This window comes from Octodon degus, unplaced genomic scaffold (assembly GCF_000260255.1).
Source record: "Octodon degus isolate 3935 unplaced genomic scaffold, OctDeg1.0 scaffold00152, whole genome shotgun sequence".
NCBI classification, from domain to species: Eukaryota; Metazoa; Chordata; class Mammalia; order Rodentia; family Octodontidae; genus Octodon; species Octodon degus.
This window is the reverse complement of record NW_004524728.1, coordinates 3,841,514-3,868,794: the sequence shown is the minus strand read 5'-3', so window position 1 is coordinate 3,868,794 and position 27,281 is coordinate 3,841,514. Positions and strand designations below refer to the sequence as shown.

The following is a 27,281-nucleotide window of genomic DNA, read 5'->3' as shown; positions in this document are numbered from 1 at the left end:
TGTTTCTCTAATTTCCCTCTCAGTGTGTTTGTTATCTGTGTAGAAGAATGCTATTGACTTTTGAGCATTGACTTTGTATCCTGCTATACTACTGAATTTGTGTATCAATTGTCATAGCTTCTTAGTGGAATGTTTTAGGTCTTCCAAGTAAAAAATCATGTCATCTGCAAATAATGATAATTTAACTTCTTCTTTACCTGTAATTATTCCTTTTTATGTCTCTCTCTTGTCTAATGGCTGTAGCTAATGATTCCAGAACTATACTGAATAGTAGGAGTGATAGAGGACATCTTTGTCTTTTACCAGATCTGATAGTAAAAGATTTCAGGTTTTCCCCATTTAGAATTATATTAGCCATTGGGTTGTCATAGATGGCTTTTATAAAATTGAAGTAGATGCCTTCTACTCCAATTTTTTATAGGACTTTGACTATGAATGAGTGTCGGACTTTGTCAAAAGCCTTTTCTGCATCAATTGAGATGATCATGTGGTTTTAGATTTCTCTCTATTAATGTAGTATATTACATTTATAGATTTTTGAATATTGAACCATCCTTGCATCCTTGGGATGAATCTACCTGTTCATGGTGTATGATTTTCTTGATGATTTGCTGTATTCTATTCCTTATTATTTCTTTGAGGATTTTTGTGTCTATGTTCATGAGGGAGATTAGCCTGTAGCTCTCTTTCTTAGTTGTGTCTTTCCCTAGATTTGAAATCAGTATAATACTTGCCTCCAAGAATGATATGGGGAGGACTTCTTCCTTTTCAATTTCATTGAAGAGTTTTAAGAGTGTAGGAATTGTATCTTCTGTTAATTTCTTGTAGAACTCATCTGTGACTCCATCAGGAACAGAACTTTTCTTTCTCAGCAGAACTTTATTACATTTTGCATTTCATTTGCTGTTATTGGATTGTTGAGAGTGGTTAAATCTTGTTGACTCAGCTTTGGTAATGTTTACCTTTCTAGGAATCTGTCCATTTCTTCTGCGTCTTCTATTCTGTGAAAGTAAAGATTCTCAAGGTAGCTATTGATAATCTTCTGAATTTCCACTAAGTCTGTGGTGATTACACCCTTTTCATTCCTTATCACTTGTATTTGAATTTTTTCTTTCCTCTTTTTGATGACGTTAGCAAGGGGCTTATTGATTTTCTTTAGTCTTTCAAATAACCACCTTTTGATTCATTAATTCTTTGGTTTTCTTCATCACAATTGAATTAAATTCCGTTTTTACAGTTATTCTACTGTCCTATATTTCTATGTATTATCCTGAAATGTACTTATTGCTTAGATCTCTGAATTCCTACCTAACAAGTACTGTTACTCTTTTTTTTTTCTTTTGTGAATAGGAAAGTTTTACTGACAAAGAGAAATAGCTCCAGACATCCAAGAAGGGTACTAAGTAGGTTGCCCTAAGTCTGTTTCTTTGTTAATTGGTACATTTGAATATACATAAGAATAACATTTAGCAAAGGGAATTTGTACCTGTACATGATACATCTTACTTCTTTTTTTTCCCATTCGCCTTCAAACATTCTTCCTCTTCTTATTTCAAAAAGCTTTGTTTCCATTTTTTTCCTTCTCTTTTTCTTCTTCTTTCCTTCTCCCCACCCCTCTTCCTTATTACCCTCCCCATTTGAACCTTTTCTTCCAATTTCCCAATATTTTGGTCTTTATTTACAATTTGATTTTTCATACCAAATAAACAGCGTAGTATTTAAACATGTGTGTCCAGTTCATTTCACTTAAGAGTATAGTTTCAATATGCATCTATTTAGCTAGAAATGACTCAACTTATGCATCCCTATGGCAGAGTAGTACTCCAAGAAAACATCTATTTATCCATTCATCGGATGATAGGCATTTGGGTTGTTTCCAAGATTTAATTACAAACTGTGTCACTATAAACATGGGTGTGTATACGTTGCTGTGATATAGCACTTACAGGTCCTTCAGGAAGATACCAAGAAGGGGACTAGCTGAATCAAATGGACCCTCTAGTTTTAGTTTATTGAAGAATCTTCACACAGATTTATACAGTGGTTACACAAGTCTACACTGCCACCAACAGTGGGTGGAGAATGATTTCTTTTTCTTCCCAGCCTCACCAGTATTTCTTATTGGTGAATTTCTTCATAATAGCCATATTTTCTGCAAAGATGGAATCTCAATTTTGCATTAATTTGTATCTCTCCTTTAACCAGTGATGCTGAACATATCTTTTTTGATAGGAAAAGTAACAATGGTGGTTTTATTGCATATTGTGATCTTCAAAGTAGTTGTTCAGATTACCATATATAGACATGCAGAACTGATCAAACAATTAAACATTAATTGCTCCTTTCAGTAAACCAATAGAAATTAGTACAACTGTCTTAGATTCCACATATATGTTATGTAATATATATCTTTTTCTTTCTTTTTCCCCATAATTTTATTGAGAAAAAAATAGCAATGAGAGAGTTTCAAAACAAATCGGTAGGACAGTTTCAATAATTAACACATTGCATACATTCTTCCTAGTGCTTAATTGCTGTATAAGATGCAGACATGATATCTTATTTACAAACTCTATTAGAACAAATACCTCTATTCATTAAGAAAATGTAACTATATATCTATCCTAACCATTTTGAATACACAGATACAAAATGGACATTCATTGGTATCCCCTTTTTTTGGTTAAGTTACGTTATTTGAATATTATAGGCTTGATAACTCAGCAAAAAATTCTAAAAGAGTACAGTAGTCCATAATAGTATTGGGTCTTCTGCTTCACTGGCAATGTCAGAAATTGTTGACCTGAGTCCCCTACAGCTCAACATAACAACATGGCTTTACTTCTTATACTTCATTTTTGTACGAAATTCCTGCTAGATGATTAAGACCAAGGTAAAGCAGTACGTATGCAACAAGAGTTGTAGCCTTTGGATCTGATAAGGTCAGTGAAAACCCCTCAGGATTTATCTTGAGATCCTGTACCTCAGATTGTAGAACCTTTGTCAGTGTCAGCCATGTGGATGAGTTATGGCCATTGCTTGGCCAATGTGCTCTCTGTGAAAGCCTGAGAGAATGCTTACTCTCCATGTGACTCTCCTTAGGCACACTCTACATCATCAATCACTTTCCTCTTTGGCCACATAATCTCCTTGATCAGAAAATTTGGGACACTACTGTGTTATATGATGTTACAGTACAAGTTCTCATATGTCCTGAGGCTTAATTGACCTTGGAAGGCTGGGGTCAAAATGTTGGCTTTTCTTGCAGCCCTCCTTTTTCTCTAATTTTGGTCTGCAAACTTAGGTTGTTAACCCTCTAGAAGACAAGCTTTTTGTTATTACCATACAACCTAGGCTGTTAAGCTTAACCTCACTAACTGTCTGTATAACAAACATCTTAGGCCTAACATGGAACAGGTATTTTACATCAAGTATTGATATGTTGAACATTAAGTCCCTTCAGAATATGATAAAAAAAATTAAAAATTAGAATATATTTTTAAAAAATAGTCATGAAGAATTATATAATTCTTATGTTTACACATAAGTCCAAAAATCTTACCATATACAACCTTGAAGCAAGACAGTCCCACAACATTCCTTTTCCTGTATCTTGCCTTCATTCACTGCCCCCTTCTTTTTGAAAAATCATCTACCCAAAAGAGAGCACAGTAGCAACTGGCATGTCATGACAAGCAGCCGGTATTCAGAGGACCAGAATGACAAGCACTCCAAGCATGAAACTACTATTACAGATTACCATCTTCAGTGCAGTTACTTAGTTCACAGGTATCAGAATATAGAGTTAGTCAGGGTAGGAATCTTTCCAATTAACTGCTAGATTCAAAAATCTTCTGGAGATTCTCAGGATCATTGCCCAGCCCATCTTCTACACATAACTGTATGGCTTGTCACTGTCATGTTTCTTAGCTCTTCTCCTTTCCCTCTCTTAATTAGTTAGTCCACAAGTTCCTGCTTTCCTTTTACTTGTATTATATTTTTCTAATTTTATTTCTTCTTTTGAGTTCTTTTTGTTTTTTTTTTAAAGATTTTCTTTTTATTTGTCAAAGATTGCTGATGCTTTAACATGGAACAGCAAATGTGTAGTTAACACACAAAGCATATAAACCTGAAATTGCTAACCTGTTTGATACCTGAAATACCACTTTCAGATAAGCGTGGTATAACTTTAAATATTACTGTCTTCATATTTGTTTAAATAATTAAATGTCTAAGTAATTTCTTCACTGTTCATGTCCATTACTATCTGCAACAAAGTCGGGCTGGTAGCTGTCTCAGCATATGGACGGCTCCTCCACTGCCTGGGCACCCTCTGTGACAGCCTTGACACACTTGGCCATTGTCTGTGAAGCTCTGCTGATGGAATCTGTCATATAGAAGTCTTTTATGGTCAGCTGAGGTGGGACAAGTGGGTCATCAAGAAGCTGCTGGTTCACTAACTTGGAGACCTCACTTGCTTGCTGAAAGTAATTTGTTCCTTCAGCATCATCATATCGAACATGATTAGGGGAGACTTGCTCCAATCTGTTCCTCACTTCATCCAGAGTATCATACGGAAGAGTAATACCTGCAATCTCAGAGAGGGCTTGTATAATTTTCTAGTCTTCTCTTGCCCAGCCAGGAGGTGTCACTGCTACTTTGATTTGCTGAGCTCTGCCCTCAGTATTAACATAAGTACCTGACTTCTCTGTGTAAGCAGCTCCTGGGAGAATAACATCATTTATGGGAGCTCCCACAACCACCATCTGCTCCTAGGAGGAACAGCACCTTGGTGGGGGGGTTCTTTCGAATTGCTTCTACCTCAGGCTTATATCCAAGGTACAAAGCAGCTACCTGACTTGCAACCCTGTGTAGTATATTCATAACTTTCCAATCACCAGTCACACCTTTTGTGTGATGTCACGTGGACCTTTTGTGTGATGCTAGAAACAGCCACAAGAATTGCTGCTTCATCATTTCTTTGGAGAGCAGAACTGCCTAAAACCACCATTGGTTTTTGAGCTGCTTTCAATACCTGCTTGAATGGATGCCTTTCTGAAGCAATGTCTTGTAGAACTTTGGCAGACTCACCCAGGTGGTCATATCTGTAAGTGAGGTCCACTGGACTGCCTATCAGGACCACTTGTAAGTTATGAAGTGGTCATTATGAAGCCAACTCTTTCGAATTCTAGCATTAAACATTGGTGCCTCAAAACGTGGATTTGTACCAACCAGAAGAACAACATCTGCCTCTTCCACTCCAGCAATTATAGTATTAAGAAGATAATTGGAGCGCAAATTTGTTCCAGCGCCCATGGTAGGGAAGACCTCCTCTGTTCATAGGGTGTCAGAGTCCACTCGATTAAGCAGATACTTCAGGGCTACCAGGGCTTCAGCATCCAGTAGGCCACCTACAATTGCTACCACATCCTTGCCTTGAAAACTCTGCAGCATTCCAGCTACATGAGATAGTACATCCTCCCACGAGGTGTAGGTTAAAAGCCCCTTTTCATTTCTGACCATTGGCTCTGTGAGTCTCTGACATTTCAGGCCATCATAGGCAAATCTAGTTTTATCAGAAATCCACTCTTCATTGATGTCCTCATGCATCTGTGGCAAGATCTTCATCACCTCTCCCATTCTCGTGCTAACCACAATATTACTTCCAACTGCATCCATTACATCAATGGACTCTGTCTTTCTTGTCTCCCATGGGTAAGCAGTAAAGGCATATGGCTTAGAGGTTAGGGCACCTACAGGACAGATATCAATAACATTCCCAGACAATTCAGACATGAACATTTCTTCAATGTATGTGCCAACTTGGATATCATTTCCTCTGCCTGTTGTTCCCAAATCATCCACTCCTGCAATCTCACTTGCAAACCTGACACATCGAGTACACTGTATGCATCTAGTCATAATGGTCTTTACCAATGGGCCAATGTTCTTATCCTCCACAGCACGTTTCCCTTCTAATAATCGGCTTCTATCACTTCTAAACATCATGAACTTGTCCTGCAGATTACATTCACCTCCATGGTCACAAATAGGACAATCCAATGGGTGATTTGCTAGTAAAAATTCCATCACACCTTCTCAGGCTTTCTTAGATTTTTCCGACTTTGTGAGGATATTCCAACCTTTCATTATGGGCATAGCACAAGCAGCTACAACCTTAGGAGCCTTCTCAATTTCAACGAGGCACATCCTGCAGCTTCCAGCAACAGACAGCCTTTCATGACAACAGAACCGAGGGATCTGCATGCCAACCTTCTCACAAGCTTGGAGGACAGTAGTTCAAAGTTCCACCATGACAGACTGGCCATCAACAAACACTTTAATCAAGTTGCTGGCTGCGGTGGCAGTTGTTCGAACATATCCTGTAGAAGATTTAGAAAGGCCTACTAAGGCCCATCTAACAGGGATCTTTAACATATTGCTTCTCCACAGAGCATGCGAGGGTGCTCTGTTGGAGTATTCATTCCCCAACAATCCCTCAGTGAACCGGTAGCCTATTCAATATGGTGGCCCCAGGTAATTCTGTACTCTTTTGAGTTCTTATACTAGGGAAACTATACGATATTTACAAATGTGTGTCTGGTTTATTTCACTTATGAGTATATGTTCAAGTGACATCCACTTAAATATAAAGGCTTTGAGTTTATCATTCTTTATACCTGAGCAATACTCTTTTATATAAAAATACCACATCTTTTTCCATCATTCCTCAGGTGATGGGCATCTTGGTTGTTTCCAAGATTTCACAATCACAAATTGTGCTGCTATAAACATAGGCACACATATATCCCTATGATATGATATTTTCAGATCTTCTGGAAAAATTCCCAGTAGAGGAATAGCTGGTTTAAATGGGATTTCCAGTCCAACTCTTCGAAGGAGTCTTCACACTGATTTCCACAAGGTTTACGCCAGTCTACATTCCCACCAGCAGTGTAGAAGGGTACCTTTTTCCTCACAGCCTCTCCAACATTTGTTGTTGGGTGATTTCTTTACGATAGCCATTCTTTCTGGGGTGAGATGATATCTAAGTGTTGTTTTAATTTGCATTTTGCAGATGGCTAGTTATATGGAGCATTTTTTTCATATATTTATTTGCCTCTTTAATTTCATCCTCTGAGAATTGTGTGTTCATCTCAGATGCTCATTTCTGGACTGGGTCTTTAAATTTTGGGGCCCTAGTGTTTTTTAGTTCTTTATAAATTATAGAGAGCAGACCTTTGTCTGAGTACTTATTTGTCATGATTTTTTCCAAATTTGTTGGTTGCCTTTTCACTTTGCTGGTAATTTCTTTTGATGTTCAAAAACTTCACAGTAAGAACAAGTCCCAGTTGCTAATTCTTTCAACTGTTTCCCGTGTGATTTGATTTTTGTTCATGAACTCATTGCCTACCCCTATGTCTTCAAGAGTTCCTCCTAATTTCTCTTCCAGGAGATTTAGTGTCTCCGCTTTAATGTTTAGATCTTTAATGCATTTTGACTTTAGCTTAGTGCATGGTGATAGACCTAGGTCAAGTTTTAGTTTTTGGCATGTAGAGAGCCAGTTTTTCCAGCACCATTTGTTGAAGAGGCTATCTTTCTTCCAGTGAGTATGTTTGGCCCCTTTGTCAAAGATAAGGTGGCTGAGTGTGTTTGTAGGGGCTTCAGTGTCTTCTAATCTATTCCATTGATCATCAGGTCTATTTTGATGCCAGTACCATGTTGATTTTATCACAGTTGCCTTGTAGTATAATTTCAAGTCAGGAATTGTAATGTCTCCTACCTTGTCTTTATTGCTCATGAATACCTTTCTTATTCTAGGTCTTTTCTGATTCCAAATAAATATTAGGAATGGTTTCTCTACCTCTGTGAGGTAAGTTGGTGGTAGTCTGTTAGGGATTGCATTAAATCTGTACAGCAATTTTTGGAGTATGGCCATCTTCACAATGTTGGTTCTTCCTATCCAGGAGCATGGAATATCTTTCCATTTTCTGAAATCCTCTAAAATCTTTTTTTAAGAGTACTTTAATATTCCTTGAGAAGATCTTTGACTTCTTTAGTTAGATTTCCAAAATATTTCATTTTCCTCTATGCTATTGTAAAAGGTATTGTTTCTATAATTTCCCTCTCAGTGTGTTTGTTGTCTGTGTAGAGGAATGCTATAGATTTTGGTCTTGACTTTATAACCTGCTATGCTACTGAATTTCTGTATTAATTCTAGTAGCTTCTTGGTGGAGTTTTTGGGTTTTTCCAAGTAAAGTATCATGTCATCTGCAAATAATGATAATATAACTTCTTCTTTACCTATTCTTATTTTTTTATTTCTTTCTCTTGTCTAATGGCTGCAGCTAATGATTCTGGAACTATATTACTATATTGAATAGGAGTGGTGATAGAGGACATCCTTGTCTTGTACCCAATCTAAGAGTAAAAGATCTCAGATTTTCCCCATTTAGGATTATGTTAGCTGTTGGGTTTTCATAAATGGCTTTTACCAGATTGAAGTAGAGGCCATCTATTCCAGTTTTCTGTAGGACACTGGACATGAATGAGTGTTGGACTTTGTCAAAAGCCTTTTCTGTATGAATGGAGATGATCATGTGGTTTTTAGTTTTCACTCTATTGATATAGTGTTTTACATTTATAGATTTTCTAATATTGAAAAATCCTTGAATCCCAGGGATGAATCCTACCTAGTAATGGTGTATGATCTTCTTGATGATTTGCTGTATTGCATTTGCTAGGATTTTATTGAGGATTTGGCATCTCTGTTCATGATGGAGATTGGCCTGTATTTATCTTTCCTAGTTGCATCTTTCCCTGGTTTTGGTACCAGTATGATACTTGCTTCCAGGAATGATTTTGGGAGGATTGCTTCCTTTTCAATTTCACGGAAGAGTTTGAGGAGTACAGGGACTACATGTGTAAGTTTCTTGTAGAATTCAGTTGTGAATCCATCCAGACCTGGACTATTCCTTGTCAGTAGGTTTTCAATTAAATCTCGTATTTCATTGGCTGTTGTTAGGCTATTGAGAGTGGTTATATCTTTTTGATTCAGTTGTGGTAAGTTGTACCTTTCTAGGAATCTGTCCATTCCGTCTATGTCTTCTATTCTGTGAGAGTAAAGATTCTCAAAGTAGCTATTGATAATCTTCTGAATTTATACTGGGCCTGTGGAAATTACACCCTTTTCATTCTTTATTGCTTGTATTTGAATTTTTTCTTTCCTCTTTTTGATGAGGTTAGCTAGGTGCTTATCGATTTTATTTAATCTTTCAAAGAACAAGCTTTTTGCTTTTTTAATTCTCTCAATTTTTTATCTCAATTGAATTAATTTCTGCTCTAATTTTTATGATTCTTCCCGTCTTTGGGCTCTGGGTTTGGCTTGTTATTGCTTTCCTAGATGTTGAAGGTGCATCATTAGCATATTTACTTGTTCCCTTCTGTTTTCCTAATGTGTGAGTTCACAGCTATGAATTTCCCTCTGAGAACTGCTTTCATCGTATCCCATAAATTCCGATAAGTTGTGCTTGAATTTTCATTGAATTGTAGATATTATTGAATTGGCTGTTTAATTTCATCTGTGACCCATTGGTTGCTGAGTAGGGTGTCATTTAATTTCCATGTATTTAGGGGTTTCTTCTCGTTTCTTTTGTCATTTATTTCCAATTTCATTGCACTGTGGTCAGATAATGTGCATGGGATAATTATTGTTTTCTTACATATACTTAAGCATGACCTATGAACCAGTATGTTGTCGATTTTAGAAAATGAATTATATGCAGCTGAGAAAAATGTGTATTCAGCTATGTTTGGGTTCATCACTCTATATATGTCCACTAATTCCATTTGTTTCAAGCTCTGGTTCAGTTCTGTTATTTCTTTGCTAAGTTTTTTTTCTGGTTGACCTATCTGTAGGGGATAAGTGGGTGTTAAGTTCTCCTGTTAAGATTGTGGTTTTGGATATTATATTTTTTAAGGCGATTAAGATTTGCTTTATATAGTTGGGTGCTCCTGTCTTTGGTGCATACATACTCATAAGTGTTACCTCTTCCTCTTGAACTTTTCCCCTAACCAGTATATAGTGGCCTTCTTTATTTTGCTTGATCATTGTTGGTTCAAAGTTAAGACTGTCTGAGAATAAGATTGCTACCCCTGCTTTTTTCTGAGTTGCTGGGGCATGTAATATTCTGTTCCATCCTTTGATTTTCAGCCTGTTAATGTCTTTATGAGTTAAATGTGTTTCTTCTATTTTGGATTTTGTTTCCTAATCCACTGTGCCAATCTATTTCTCTTAATTGGTTAACTGAGTCCATTTATATTGATGGTTAGAATTGAAATGTATTGACTTATGATTTACATGTTATTTGCCTGTTGTCGTTTAGTCCTTTTTCTCCTGTGTTTAATTGCTTGCCCTATTTAGTTGCTTGCTTCTGATCTCATTCATGGAATTGTGATCACTTTGGTCCCTCTCTAAAACATCATTCAGTATTCTGTTTAGGGTTGGCTTTGTCATCATTAAATTCTTTATCTGTTCTATGTCATGAAAGTATTTCACTTCTCCATCAAAGTTGAAAGAGTTTTGCAGGGTATACTAGTCTGGGCCGGAATTTGTTTTCACAAAGGACTTAAAGTACTCTGCTCCAAACTCTTCTTCCCTTCATGGTTTGTGCAGACAAGGCAGCCATAAATCTGGTGGGTTTTCCTTTGAATGTGATCTGCTTCTTTTCTCTAGCGGCATTCAGTAGATTATTCTTGTGCTGAATTTCTGGGATCTTGACTTTTATATGCTTCCATGTGTTTTTAATTGGGTTGAGGTTTCTTGACATTTTGTATGTTTCAGTTACCTGAATATCAGATTGTTTTCTCATATTTGGGAAGTTTTCTTCTATTACTTCTGGCCTTATTTTTTCAATGTCATTTGTATTGTCTCCTTCTTTCTCATTGATGTCTGTTAGTGTCAGGTTGTTCATCTTTGTGTCATCTTGCAGGTGATGGATTATTTTTTACTCCATCTTAGTTGTTTTTAAGAGATCCTGTCTTACCTTTTCACTATCTGTACCAGCATCTTCAAGATCTGAAACTCTGTCTACACTTTCACTTAAACGGTTTTGCAAGCTGGTGATTGAGATTATAAATTCCTCTATATCTCTTTGACTCTGTTTCATGCGATCTATTTCTTTCCTGTATTGCTCATTCAAAGCATCCGTCATTTTTCTAATCTCTGGTTTTTTTTTTTTAATCAATGTCTTCTTTAGGCAGTTATTAGTTCTTTTACTGCAGTGTTTTTTTTTTTTCAAATTTGGTTTCCTGTCTATGTTTCTGTAGTTGATTCTTTACTTTGGATGCTATGAGTTCAGAAATTCCTTTTTTATTTCAGAAAATAATTCCTCTCTGAGTTCCTCTATGACTTTCTGCTGTTGCTTATTTACTATCGACACTATTAATTCATACATTTGAGGTGAGTTAGTGTCCTCTGCACTTGTTTTGGGTGGGTATTGGGTTTCCTCCATATTTTTCTGCATTTTATTCTTTACTTCAGATATTTTTAATTCAGGGATTTCTTTTTTCATTTACAATCTGAGTTCCTCTATACCTTTCTGCAGCTGTTTCTTTATTTTAGAAGCCTTTGATTCATTGTTTTCAGTTGTGTGATTCCCAATTTGTTCTGTGTCAGTGTTCTCTGCACTTGTTATGTATGGGCTTGGGTTCTTAGATTGCATTTTGCTCCTTCTCATTGTCATTTTGTGTAACACTGTCTTCTGACTTTTCTTGTAGAGCTTTGGTGCAGTTATAACCTTAGCACATACTGAAGTTCAGGTGCAGATCTATAAAGTTTGGATTTATCCAGCTGTGCCTGGCTTGGGTCTGGCTGCTGTGCTCAGCTCCTTCCTGCTACTTCCCTAGGGAGTGAATGTTGTGCCCCTCTGGCAAGATGTTCTGCTCCTGGACTAGCTGAGTAGTTCTGTCCCCTACTCTCTCTACAGGGCTTGCAGCTGCATGACTTCAACTCAAGCCTGTATGCCAGGCCTGAGCTGAGTCTGGAGGGAACAAGGTGGAGTCGGGGGGAGAGGCAGCTCTCCCACATACTCACTGAGCCTGGGCTAGGACTGGATCTGTGGGTCCTCAGAATGTGGCAGAAATTCTCACTGGGCAGGCAAGGTGGGGGATGTTGTGGAGTGTTGGTGGGGAGCAACGGGTTGGAAGATGGTCTCACCCACACTGCACTTGGACTGGGACCATCAGGTCCTGCGAGCACTGGGTAGCTGGACACTCCCACAAACTCCCCAGACCTGGGATAGTACTGGATCTCAATTAAATTAATTTCTCCTGTAATCTTTATGATTTCTTCCCCATCTTGCAACTCTGGGTTTTATTTGTCCTTCCTTTTCTAGATGTCAGGTGGAGAACTAGGGTGTTTACTTTTTCCCATTCTCTTTTCCTAATGTGTGAGTTCACAGCTATGAATTTTCCTCTGAGAACTGTTTTCATTGTATCTCATCAATTCTGATAAGTTGTCGTTTAGTTTTCATTGAATTGTAGATATTGTTCAGTTTCTTGTTTTATTTCATCTGTGACCCATAGGTTGCTCAGTACAGTCCCATTTAATTTCCATGCATTACATGGTTTTTGTGGTTTCTTTTGTCAGTTATTTCCAGTTTCATTGAACTGTGGTCAGATATATGCATGGGATAATTTCTGTTTTCTTGCATATACTTAAGCATGACCTATTGACCAGTATGTGTTCTATTTTAGAAAATGACCCATGTGCACCTGAAAAGAATGTGTATTCAGCTGTGTTTGGGTGGAATACTACACCAAGTCCCTTTGTTCCAAGCTCTGGTTCAGTTCTGCTACTTCTTTGATAATTTTTTGTCTGGTTGACCTATCTTTTTGAGATAAGTGGGTGTTAAGTTCTCCTGTTAAGATTGTTTTCTTCAATATTAGATTTTTCATGTCCATTAAGATTTGTCATATATATTGGGTGCTCCTGTGTTTGATGCATAGATATTTCTGAGTGTTACTTCTTCCTCTTGAATTTTTCCTCTAACCCTTATATAATGGCCTTCTTTATTTCATTTGATCATTCTTGGTTGGATGTTCAGATTGTCTTAAAATAAGATTGCTACCCCTGCTTTTTTCTGAGGTGCTGAGGCATGTAATATTGTTTTCCATCCTTTGATTTTAAGCTTATGAATGTCTTTTTGAGTTGTGTTTCTTGTATACAGCATAATTTTGGATTTTGTTTCCTAATTCACTGTGCCAGAATATTTCTCTTAACTGGTGAATTGAGTCCATTTACCTTGATGGTTACTTTGAGATGTGTTTACTTATGATTGACATGTTATTTACCTTTTATTTTTTATTCCTTTTTGTCCTGTGTTTCATTGTTTTCCCTATTTATTGGGCTCCTTCTCTTCTTGTTTATGGAGTTCTGATCATTTTTGTCCCACTCTAGAACATCTTTCAATAGTCCGTGTAGGGTTGCCTTTGCCATCATGAAATTCTTTAGTTGTTCTTTGTCATGAAAGTATTTCACTTCTCCATCAAACTTGAAAGAGAGTTTTGCAGGATATAGTAGTCTGGGCTGGAATTTGTTTTCATAGAAGACTTGAAGTACTCTGCTCCATTCTCTTCTTGCCTCATGGTTTGTGAAGTGAATTCGGTCATAATTCTGATGGGTTTTCCCTTGAATGTGATCTGTCTCTTTTCTGTAGCTGCTTTCAATTTATTATTCTTGTGCTGAATTGGTGGGGTCTTGACTATTGTATGTGTGTGTGTTTTAAATAGAATTGAAGTTATTTGGACTTCTGTATGCTTGGCTTACCTGAATGTCAGATTGTTTCCTCATATTTGGGAAGTTTTCTGCTATTACTTCTGCCCATATTATTTTTATATCATTTGTATTGACTCCATCTTTCTCATTGATGCCTGTTAGTCTCACATTGTTCATCTTTGCATTGTCTTGCAGGTGATGGACTATTTTTCCTGCATACTAGTTTTTAAGAGATCCTTTCTTACCTTTTCACTAGCTACACCAGTGTCTTCAAGATCTGAAACTCTGTCTTCACTTTCACTCAAATTGTTTTCCAAGCTTTTGATTGAGATTTTAAGTTCCTCTATATCTCTTTGACTCTCCTTCATACAATATATTTCCTTTGTATATTGCTCATTCAAGGAATCCATCATATTTCTAGTCTCCTCTATTTTTTTTTATCAATGTCTCCTTTAGAAGCAGTTATTAATTCTTTTACTGCGTAGATTTTTTTTCAGATTGGGTTTCCTCCATGTTTCTGTATATGATTCTTTACTTCAGATGGCATGAATTTGAAAATTTCTTTTTTTATTTCAGAAATTATTTCTTTTGAGTTCCTCTCTACCTTTCTACTGTTCTTTCTTTGCTTCCAACGCTATTAATTCATATTTTTCAACTGAGCTAGTGTCTCTTGCACTTGTTCTGGGTGGGCATTGGGTTACCCCATATGTTTGTTATTATATTCTTTATTTCAGATTCTATGCATTCAGAAATTTCTTTTTTCATTTCAGGAATTAATTCTTCTCTGAGTTCCTCTAAAACTTTCTGCTCTTGTTTCTTTGCTTCTGATGCTGTTAATTCATTCATTTCAGTTGAGTTAATAGTGTCCTCTGCATTTGTAGTGGGTGGGCTCAAAGCCTAAGATTGCATTTTGTTTCTTGTCTTTTCATTTTGTATAGCACTGTCCTCTAACCTTTGGTTAACTGTCCTGTAGAGCTTTGGTGCAGTCATAACCTTAGCACCTACTGAAATTCAGGTGCAGATCTATTAAGTTTGAGTTTATCCAGTTATGCCTGGTCTGGGTTTATCTGTTGTGTTCAGCTCTTTCCTGCTGCAGTCCTTGGAAATGTACCTGTTTTGCCCCTCTGACTGAACAGTGAACCTGTGTTGCCCCTGTGTTGTGTTCCTGGCCCAGGGAGCACAGGGGAGCACAGAAGCTCTCTCACACACTAGCTGGGTCTGGGCTTGGACTGAATCTGGGGGTTCCTAGACAGTCACTCAAGTTCTTACTCAGCGGGATTGGGTCTGGGGGCTCTGGAGGGTTGCAGAGGTCCTGAATGTGTGATAGAAGGTGTCACTCATGCAGGTGCCTGAGTTTTGGTCTGGTGGTGTCCTGCGGGCACAGGGAAGCCAGAAGCTCTCAGTCCTTTCACTTTTAAGCTTGTAAAATTTGACTGCCATTACCACCATTTATATTTCATGTTTTCTTATAAATTCTTAAACCAATTTTATTTTTGTGAAATTTCAAGAAGAAATTGAAGTAAATAGTGTGCTCAATCCATACTTTTTAATGAATAGTCATTTTATTTTGCATACATATCAGTCTCTGCTGTAGCAACTCAAACCTGCAAGACGGCCTGAAGCAGCTGTTGTCCATGTGGAATGAACATGTATAACTACACTACAGTAAGTGTTAATGACCAAAACAAATTATTTACCTGATTTGGTACATAGGCTATATTTCTGAACTCTATTATTATAAACTTAATGCCCAGTTGTCTGACATCATGAATAAAATATCAGAAATATATTTCTCAATATGTGTTTCTTCCTGCACCTGTCTATCATAACTATTTAAGAGAAGTTATAACACACATATAAAGATCTAATAGGCATCTATCTCTCTACTCTTAATGCTAGCTCCTTCCTGTAGCCTGAGTATAAGTAGGCTCGAAGTGGGGCTACAGCACACTGCGTGGTTCCACAAGCCAAGTCTAGTCTTGCCCTTGAACTTGTGTCTATATCCAGGAAAAAATCTACCACAGGCCTGAGAGTGGGCTCCCTTAAACTGTTTTCACCCTTGCAGGTTTGTTAGTTTCTGAGCAGTAAGCCCAATGCATGCCACAAACTGACTTTAGCTGCCTAAGTTCAAGACAGTCATCAGTGTAAACAAAATTGCCACATAAGCTAACTATGACAATACAAATACATATATTCTCATGTGTGTATCCATGTGTATGCATATATACATACGTATTTACACACATATACATGTCCACTAGTACATATACATATCTCTCTCACTCATAAATTTCTCATATATAAAATATAAATTTTAAAGTAATCAAAAGAATTTTTGTTCAAAGAATATTATAATTTACTTTTAGTAAAATAAGATTGAAACTTATGGTGAGCCAGTAGACTGCCAGGCCTTCCTGCCATGCCTGCCCACCCATTCCTGGCCCTTCTCTTGATCTCAGAGAATGATGCACTGACTGTGGAAAGATAAAAGCTGCATTCCTTTACCTTAATGACTAGGAACTTCCAATTTCACTGTTTAAAATATTTGAAAGGCCAGCAAGCTAGCTCAGTGGACTAAGCACCTGCTTAGGCAAGCACAGGGAATGGGTTTGATTCCCAGCACCACATGCCATGCTGGCTCCACCCCCAGGTGTGCTGAGCTGACCATGGAGTCTGGGGGTTGTGATGGCACATGCCTGTAATCCCAGCACTGGAGAGGTTGAAAACAGGAGGATTGCTACAAGTCCCAGCTGCATTGTAAGACCCTATAATAAATACATAATAAGAAAAAAAGAAAATTTTCCATGAATTTTACCTAATGTGTCTCTGAACACTGGCTCAATGATTATCCTAATTGGAATAAAGTTACTTTTCCAACTACAAGCAAAGAAAATCCCATACAGGGTTCAGGTCCACTTGGCATCTACCTGTAAGACAAGTCAAGAGTTGCATCATTATTTGCCATACGGTTTGTGTGGAGTGAAAGTGAGGAGTTCGCTCAGATGTTGGCTTTCAGATTCTAATATATATGCAAATCACCAGGCATCCTATTAGATATAGTCTCTCCTTTACTAGGTCTGAGGTAAAGTGTAAAACTGCAATTCTAAACACCTCACACGTGGTGCATTTTGCTGGCTACAGCCCACAATCAGCACAGCACAGTTATTTGGAACCAGTGGCCCAGGGGAAGCTATGCTCTAGGGCTTTGTCACAGTCTGAGATATCTCCCTTAGACCACATAAATTGAAAATCATTTCCTTAGTTTTGAGGAAAAAATTGTTTTTGGAATAAACAAGAAGAATATGTCAACCTAGCCATTTGGTGTGAGTGCGACCTAGCTTTCTTGCATTCTTCTGTGTTTCAAGTATTTAGTGCAGGTCTTGTAGATTTACAGGTAACCATATTAATATTTAAGAATGATCACTACATTATCTGGACATTATAAAGTGAGGAATTAAAGAAAAATTGATAGGCTAGGTTAAGCTATCTAATCATATGTACTATTCAACCTTGTTTTATAATTTCATAATTCTGTAATGTGATCTATTTTTACTTTTTGTTTATACTTCCTATCATTCCAAAACAAATATTTAAACAGTTTTTTCTTACACATATTCTAAAGTTAAATTTAGTGTAATAAATCTAAGCCATTTTATGTATGATAAGTATTAGAATACAAACTAAATATGATATGAAAGAGCTGCTGTTTCTCAACTTCATATTCAGCATGTGTTTCCTTGAATATTTGTAAGTTTCTTCCTGTGGAACAAGCTATATAGTAGGAACTGGCAATATTCATTCAGAAATGCAAAAATGAGCAAAATGATTTTTTCTCAGTAACAATAAACAGATAATGTACCTACAAAGCTGGCATTTTTTAAATAAGTATCATGTCAGGATCATTTTTGATCTATGGAAGCACATAGTTGCAAAAACTAACCCAGCTTATATCTGACATTTATATATTTAAAAGCTCCTACTTGATAATTTTAATAACTTGTATACTTCCAAATCTGTTTCACTTTAGTGTCATACTTCATGACAACAGGCTAGTAGATTGCTGTTCCATGTGCATTATAACTTTTGGTGAATGCCAGGATAGTAGAGTCCAGGATAAATAAGGCCTGCACTTGAAATTAAGGTTACCTCTTCTTATAAAGAGTTCAAGGAATTGTCATTGTTTTTGTAAAAAGTTCAAGGAACTGTCTCATTTTCCCACTGAGAGAGTAGAACAGATGTTCTCTTACACCTTTACACATTCCAAACAAGAGGTGGGCAAAGTAACTGAGATTGGAAGAGAAAGCACAGCATGCTGAAAACTGCTATTTTGATTTGACACTGTAGGGCAGTGTAACAATGGGATAGTAGCAACAAAATCATCCCAAGAATAAATCAGAATGTAAGAATATTCAGAAGTAGAGCAAGCAAGACATTATTAAAAGATCAATACAGTCTGGAAATCATGTTAAGAATATTCATCTTTACATATAAGTGCCCACATTGGCCAAACAATGGCCATGACTCATCCACATGGCTGACACTGACAAAGGTTCTACAATCTGAGGTACAGGATCTCAGGATAAATCCTGAGGGGTTTCACTGACCTTATCAGATCCAAAAGCTGCAACTTTTGTTGCATAGGTCTTGCTTTATCTTGGTCTTAACCATCCAGGAGAAAAGTATAAAAACGAAGTATAAGAAGTAAAGCCATACTGTTATGTTGAGCTGTAGGAGACTCAGGTCAACAATTTCTGACATTGCCAGTCAAGCGGAAGACCCAATACTATTATGGACTACTGGACTCTTTTAGAATATTTTGCTGAGTTAACACACCTATAATATTCAAATGATGGAACTTAACAAAAAAAAGGGGGTACAGATGAATGTCCATTTTGTATTTGTGTATTCAAAGTGGTTAGGATAGATATATAGTTACATTCTCTTAATGATTTGTTCTAATGGTGTTTGTAAATAGGATATCATGTCTGCATCTTGTGCAGCAATTAACCACTAGGAAGAATGTATGCAATGTGTTAATTATTGAAACTGTCCTACCAATTTGGTTTCCAACTGTCTCATTGCTATTTGTTTCTCAATAAAATTATGGGGAAAAAAAAGAAAAATAAATGCCCAAATATGCCTTAAAGAGAATTAAACAGAGGCATTAAAGAGTGAGATAATAATAAAAGATTTCTTCTTCTCTGAAGAATGGAAGCTGAGTCAGGATAACTGTGAGAAAATCAATTTTTAAGGTCTATTATAATAGTCCAGATATGAAGTGTGAATGGTTCTTCTAAAACAGTGGCTGAGAAATAATTCTATAGATTCAAGAAAAACTTGAGAAATGGATCCAGTGAGCCTTGGTAGATAAGCTAGCACACACTTTAAATGGTTTTTGTTTTGTTTTGTTTTGTTTTGTTTTGTTTTGAGGAACTGGGGATTGAACTCAGAACCTTGCACTTGCCAGGGAAGTGCTTATTCCACTGAACCATCTCCCCAGCCCCTTCTGATTTTTTTTACACTTTAAGTATTAAAGAGCAAAATAAATAAAACAGGTTTTTGACTAAGTACTAAGCAGCTGATCATCTAGTACAAAGGATTCTAGTAGGCATGTGAGAATAAAACTTTAAATGCCAAATAATCCCTTAGATACCCACTGTTATGGTTTGTGTCTACTTGTCCCCCCAAAGCCTCATGCAGTCATGGGGTGGACTTCTAGAGTTTGTCATTAACTCATGATCCAGTGCTGGGCTTATGGGTGTGAGTTTTCCAACCTTCTTATCTTTTACTCTCTTCTTTTTCATCTGAAAGATTAAAAAAAAAGTCTGGAAAAATGATTGTTACTGCATAAACTACTACTTGTGAAGTTTTGATGCAGTCCACAGGTGAGGCCTGAAGTTGTTGCCTCTGAAGAGCTATTTTACAACCTTTACAAAGTGTGCGCAGAATGTGATTCACGAGGAAATAAACACAAGCAATACAAACACTCACTTTGGAAACAAGTCCAGAAAATTATTTGGAAACATTAAATCATAGGAAAAAAAATACTCTCTAAAGTTTGGGAAATAATCTTATAATCAGAGATCTATCTGGCCATGTATACTTTTATTTGATTTGATTACTGAATCTGATTAACATCTTTTCTGGAAAAATTAAGTATAAAATTCCTGTTATATGACAATAAGTAATGTCTATAATAATAAAGTAGCTAAGGACATTTTTGTTCTTTCAATCACATTAATTTTTCTTTTGGTACTATGGACTGAACCCAGGGTCGTTTTCCCTTTTTAAAATACTTTTATTTTGACAAAGAGTGCTTCTAAGTCACTCAATCTCTAATTCACTTGGTCCAATCCCAGGCTGGGCCTGGACCTGCCATTCTCCTGCTTCAGCCTCTCCAAACGCTGTGAGTATAGCCAGGTACTGCTACAATCAGCTTGAGTCACACTGCTTATGCCTCTTTTCAAGACATAGTATTATCTTGAGCAGTTTTAGCACCCATGTATGTTATGAATATTTTAGTGTAACATGTACAAAACTGGAAAACCCAAAACAAAGGGTGGAATAATATGTTCTTTTGCACGTTTTACATCCAGCTAATTATGGTGTTCCATGTTTTCTATTTCTTATTTATTTACATGAATACTTATTTGAGTCATCTTATTCATTATTAAAAGCTCTAGTACAACAGTGTACCACAAAAATAATAAATGAAGGAACTACATAAAATATTCCACATAAAAGGTATAAAAAAATAGGCATGAACTGCTGAATCAACTTTTTTGGAACTTTGGAGAATAATAAACTTGAAACACCACAGGGAGTGCTTATTAATGAAACTAGCTGAATCTCAACAAAAACATCAAAAGTTTCTTATTTTACCTTTCTATACTCCTATCTCCAACTTGACATTTTAGTGGATCATTGAAATTAGCAGCCTTGTTTCCTGGTGCTGATATTAGAAAGGGCAAAACAGGCCAGATTCACAATTCATCCTTGGTCTGTTTATCCCTTTGCTAAGGAGCAGACTCTGTTGAAAGGCTTGTTTTTAATGCATCACCTAATTAGAATCCCCCCTGCGGAGCTACTACCCAAAGACATTTCTTGAAGACATTTGCAGGGAAATGATTTAGTTGCTGGTACCTGAAGCCATGACTAGCAGTTGCACAACCACTTGGGCAGTCAGATCATGAAAGGAAAGAGTGAGGAGTGACCTTGGGAAACAGAAAGCTTTGGGAAGTACTACTGCAGTACCATGCACCAGGGCCAGGTGCATGTCTAGGGCCATGATATGAAGGGAGAAGACAGGAGAGCCCTAAGTGCCCTCCGCTGACTGACAGTGGCTCTTGGATCCTGCAGGAAGGGAATAAGGGGCAGAGCCCTAAATCACTTGGGTGAGTGAACACCTGCCCGCCACAAGCAGAAGCACCCTCAAAAACAATCATTTTCAGTTGCAGCATTTAACAAAATATTTTTTTCATCATTAGTTGATGAGTGGGAAACAGAGCAGACGTGTCAATGGCCATACACAGCAAAGAAACTGGTTCAGAAAAGTCACTAAACAAGCAAATAAAAAAGTACAATGAGCAATAACAATCCCAATAGGGGCCAGGGAGATAGCTCAGTAGAATAAGCACTTGCCTGGCAAGTGGAGGGTCCTGAATTCAACCTTTGGTGCCACAAAAAAAAAAAATCCCTAGAGGATGAGCATTTCTACTCATTTTATTTTGTATTTTAAGGAAGGTTCTGCAGGGTGTTCAGGGACTCACTACTAGAATGGATCCATAGTGATTCTCTTGTTTATAGCCTCTCAAGTGCTGGGATTACAGGCATGTGCCACCATACCCAGTCTCAATCACCATGTCAGTGCACCCCGCAGGTCGGACTGGCACAGCAGGCCAGGGGATAGAATGCCCCTGCCCCTGCCCCTGTGCCTGCTTGCAGGGGTTTAATATGTTGAGCTATTTGGCCAGCCCTCCACTTTTTAAAGTTGTCATTCCATAATACATATTATAATACATACAACTTGCAATTTCTAAAAAGAACAAGAGGAATGCAAGGAAATATATCCTGTACATTGGGAAACTAGAAATAAACAGAAATTCTCACAGAAAAAGCTAAAGCATTAGAGAATCATTCAAAAAAGAGGCCTAAAGAGCCAAAGTGCCTGCTTAGGCAAAGCACAGCAACCAGGATTCAATCCCCAACTCCCAGTGCACAGCACATAGAGATAGCAATTTAGACTGGGCATGGTGGCACATGCCTATAATCCCAGTGCTTGGGAGACTGAAATCAGGAGAATCACCCAATCTACATAGTGAGACACTGTAGATCCTGCAGACCTGGTACTCAATAAATAAATAAATAAGCAAACATTTGATGAGAAAATGCTTATACATACATCCAAGAAGTTTACTGGATTCAAGGCCATGTAAATTTAAAGATATCTATATTGAGATATATTATAATCTAATCACCCAGAAGTAAGGAAAAGTAAGAACCTTGATAGCATAAAATGAAAAACATGGGACACCTCCACCCCTCCAGACCCAGGTCAGGTCTGGCTTCTGTGTGACAACTTCCACCGCACTCATGGGACCCCTCCAGATCCAGCCCAATCCCAGGCCCAGTGAGTTTCTGGGAGAGTTTCCACACTCCCCTGTGCTGGCTGGACCATTCCAGACACAGTCCAGGCCTGGAGCATAGGAATTTCTGTGGCACTCTCAGAACCCTTCCAGACCTACCACAAGTCCACTGTTGCAGCAGGAAAAACCTAAGCAGAGCAGCCAGACCAAAGCCAGGAACAATTGGATGAATTCAAACTTCACAGATCTGCACATGAATTTCAGTAGGTGCTAAGATTATAACTGCACCAAAGCTCTACACCAAAGGTCAGAGTAGAGTGGTATATAAGATGACAAAGAAAAGGAGCAAAGTGCAATCTCAGGCCCTGAGCCCACCAAAAACAAGTGCAAAAGACCCCAGCACAAAACAAATGGAATCACAGAGCTGAAATGTCTGAATTAATAGCATCTGAAGTAAAGAAACAATGGCAAAAAAGGTATGGAGGAACTCAGATCAGAAATAACCTCTGAAATAAAAAGAGAAATCTCTGAATTAAGAGCATCTGAAGTGAAGAATCAAATACAGAAACATATAGAGGAAATCAGATCAGAAACAATCTCTGAAGTAATCGCTGCTTCTCAAGAAGACACTGATAAAAAATAGAGATTAAAAAAATGATGGAATCCTTGAATGAGAAACATAGGAAAGAAATACATTGCGCGAAGCACAGTCAAAGAGATAAAGAGGAATATAAAAATCTCAATCACAAGTTTCCAAAACTGTTTGAGTGAAAGTGAAGATAGAGTTTCAAATCTCGAAGACACCATCACAGCTAGTGAAAAGGTAACAAAAAATCTCTTAAAAACAAATATGATGTAGGAAAAAACAATTCATTAACTGCAATATGATGCCAAAATGAACAACATGACCCTAATAGGCAAAAATGAGAAAGAAGCAGTAAACACAAATGATATAAAAAGAATACAGGCAGAAGAAATAGGAAACTTTCCAAATATGGGGAAACAATCTGAATTCAGTTAACCAAAGCATACAGAACTCCAAAGAACACCAACTGAACTAAAAACACACTTAGGCATATAATAGTCAAGATTCTAGAAATCCAGCACAAGAAAAATATACTAAAAGACACTAGAGGAAAAAAAAAAAGATCACCTTTAAAGGAAAACCCATCAGAATAATGGCAGACTTCTCTTCAAAATCCATAAAGTCAAGAAGAGTATGGAGCAGAATATTTCAAGTCCTCTATGAAAACAAAATCCAGCCCAGACTGCTATACCTTGCAAAACTCTCAAGTTTGGTGGAGAACTGAAATATTTCCATGACAAAGAACAACTAAAGAATTTCATAACAACAAAGTCAACCCTACACAGACTACTGAAAGGTGATCTAGACATAGACCAAAATGATCAGAACTCCATGAACGAGAATGGAAGGAACCCACTAAATAAGGCAGACAAACACAAGAGAAAAAGTAGTAAACAACAGCAGTTAAATAACATGTGAATCATAAGTCAATACATCTCAATTATAACCATCAATGTAAATGGACTCAATTCACTGGAACAGTGAATTAAGAAACAAAATCCAATAATATGCTTTATACAAGAAACATATTTAACTCATAAGGAAATTCATAGGCTGAAAGTCAAAGGATGGAAAACAATACTACATGTCCCAGCACCTCAGAAAAAAGCAGGGGTATCAATGCTGTTTTCAGACAGTCTCAACTTCAAACCAAGACTGATCAAATGAAATACAGAAGGCAACTATATACCAGTTAGGGGAAAAATTCAAGAGGGAGAGGTAGCAGTCATAAATATGTACGAATCAAACACAGGAGCACCCGACAATATAAAACAAATCTAAATGGACATGAAAAATCTAATATCCAATACCACAGTCTTACCAGCAGAACATAAGACTCCCTTATCCCAAAAAGATAGGTAAGCAGACAAAATCATTTCTTGTTATGTAAGTCTTACTTTATCTTGGTCTTAACCATCCAGGAGAAAAGTAAAACAATGCAGTACAAAAAGTAAACTCATATTAATATGCTGAGCTGTAAAAGACTCAAGTCAACAACTTCTGACACTACCAGTCCTATGGAAAACCCACCACTTTATGGACTACTGGATTATATTGGAATATTTTACAGAATTCATGCACCTACAATATTTAAATGACAATGGGATACTCTTCTCTAAAAAAACTAAACAAAAAAGGATAAAGGACCATTTTGTATCTGTATATTCAAAATAGTTAGGATAGATATACAACTACTTTCTCTTAATTCAATGAACAGAAAGATTTGTTCTAATAGTGTTTGTGGACACGATATCATTCTGCATCTTTTATTATGAATAATCATTAAGAAGACAACAATATGTAATGTATTAATTATTGAAACTGTCCTACTAATTCATTTTGAAACTGTGTCATTGCTATTTTTTCAATAAAATTATTTAGAAAATGGAAAACAAAATAAATAAATAAATAAAATGAAAAACAACTCATTACATATACAATATTCTCAAAAAGTTCAACACATCATTTTGCATCAGAAATCTTGAAATCTTATAACAGTGAATGACATATCCATAGTGCTTGAAAAAAGAAAAAAAAACAAGTCAGTCAAGAGTTCTAGATTCCAGAAAAGTATTATTCATAAAGAAGGGAAGCTAGGTGGGGTGGTTTGTTCCTATAATCTTAGATCTTGGGAGTTTGAGACAGGGGGATTGCTGTGAGTTCAAGGTCAACCTGGGCTACATAGTGAGTTCTAGTCCAGCCTGGACTACATAGTGAAACCATATCAAAAAAAAAAAAAGGAAAAAAAGAGATTAAGATGTTTATATATTGAAAGAAACAGAATTCATTTCTAGAAGACCTATTCTCTAAGAAAGTATAAAAAGCATTCTTCAAAATGAAACAGAAGGTCCTAGCACAGACACTCAAAACAACATGAAGTATTAAAGAATTCTGTAAAGGAAACAATATAAAGACAATATTAAGTTATTATTTTACTATAACCTCTTCATTTTCCTGCATATTTAAAAGATAACTTTTAAATATTTCACCCAATGCATAAATATGTAGTTTATGGTAATAGCCTAAAAAGTATTACATGTAGAGCAGAGTAGTATGATCAGCTGTAGTGCTATAAATCAAATAATAGAGCAAAAATTCATAAATAATTAGAAACATAACAATCAACAAAATAGACTTGAAAAAAAGTTAGAAAATTTGAATAGATTTTAACCAGTAATCAAAAATCTTATAAAGAAAAATTCAAGAATAAAGTTATTTGAAAAGTCTATCAAATGTCTAAAGACTAATTAACAATAACCATCTTATCTTCTAAAATATAGAAGGGGCAGGAATATATTCCTGTACTTTCTATGAAACCACTCTTACAATGATTTTCAAGACAGGTGTCAGGGCTGGGGAGATGGTTCAGTGGAATAAGTGCTTCCCTGGCAAGTGCAAGGGCCTGATTTCAATCCTTGGTTCCAACAACAAAAAAAAAAAGATAGGTATCTTTAAATTGTAAGAATATCATAGACCAAAATCCTTTATGAATGGGCAATAGAAATCCTTAACCTACATTTGCAAACTGAGTTCATTAGTTTAGCATAAAGGTATATGGGAACTCAGTGTGGTGGCACATGCCTGTAATCCCACCACTCAGAAGATTGAGCCAGGAGAATCTTTGCAAGTTTGATACCAGCCTAAGTGCTACAAAAGAGCACACAAGGCCAACCCAAACTGCACAATTAGACTCTGTCTCAAAAAAAAAACATGTGGAATTAAGAAGCCCTGTTCATTCTAACAACTCAGGCTTCTATCAGCATCATTTTGTCAAATGCTGTGACCCACAGTGCAAAACAATAAACACAACCAATCATGTTGGTACCTGAATTTGACAAATCAAACATCATCTCATTATTTTATTTTTTAAAAATCACTCAGTAAACTCAAAATGCAAGAGAATTTAATCTTAAAAATACTAACTCTGAAAAATCCCTAGTAAAAGAATTAAAATTTTACACCTAAGACCATGAAAGACAAGGGTATCCATGCTTATCCATATGTAATGAGCACTGTACAGAAATTTTAAGTAGGGTAATAAACAATAAAAATAAATAAAAGATATCCAAAAAAGAAAAAAAAAAGTAAGGTTATTCCTACTTACAGATGATATGATTTTAATATATAGAAAACTCCAGAAGTGTGAGGTAATGCATGCCTGTAATCCAGAACTTGGGAGTCTGAGGTAGGAGGATTGCTAAATTTGAGGCTTGCCTGGGATACCCACAAAGAGAAACAGAGACAGAGAGACAGAGATAAGAGAGACAGAGACAGACAGAGAGACACTAACAGAGAGATAGAGACAGACGGAAAGAGAGAGTGTCTGAGAGACAGAGACAGAGATAGAGACAGAGATACAGAGAAGAGTCAGAGAGACAGAGAGAGGAGAAAATAATTTCAAATCATTCACAAAATAAGATTTTAATATTCTGAATACATGAAGAACTTTTAAATCTCAACAAAAATATGTTGTAGTCAGTGTGGAAACACTTTCATAGAATATACTCAAGCTCCACAAAGGTGATATAGATGAGCATATTGATATCTATGTAAAATGAGACCTGAGTAGTTATGTGACTTTGTTTTATCTTGATATTGTCTGGCACTTCTGACAGTGTAGCAAGCATCTATTACATTCGTAAATAGTAACACTATTGATAACTTGTTAACTGCATAAATGGTGTCATGCTGTGTGTTTTGAGTGAAATAACTGCTTCCACAATTCACATCAGCAAACTACAACTTTTCATCCCATGGATTCTCTTGTAAGTGAATGACAGCGTTTAAATTTATTTAATGCCAGTGGAGTGAAGATGAAAACTGATACATAAAA

General features: G+C 36.7%; 1 pseudogene; it reads right to left on the bottom strand.

Moving 5' to 3' along the window:
* Positions 1-4,200: 4,200 nt before the first annotated feature.
* On the bottom strand, positions 4,201-6,518 carry LOC101573007 (annotated as a pseudogene).
* Positions 6,519-27,281: the final 20,763 nt, after the last annotated feature.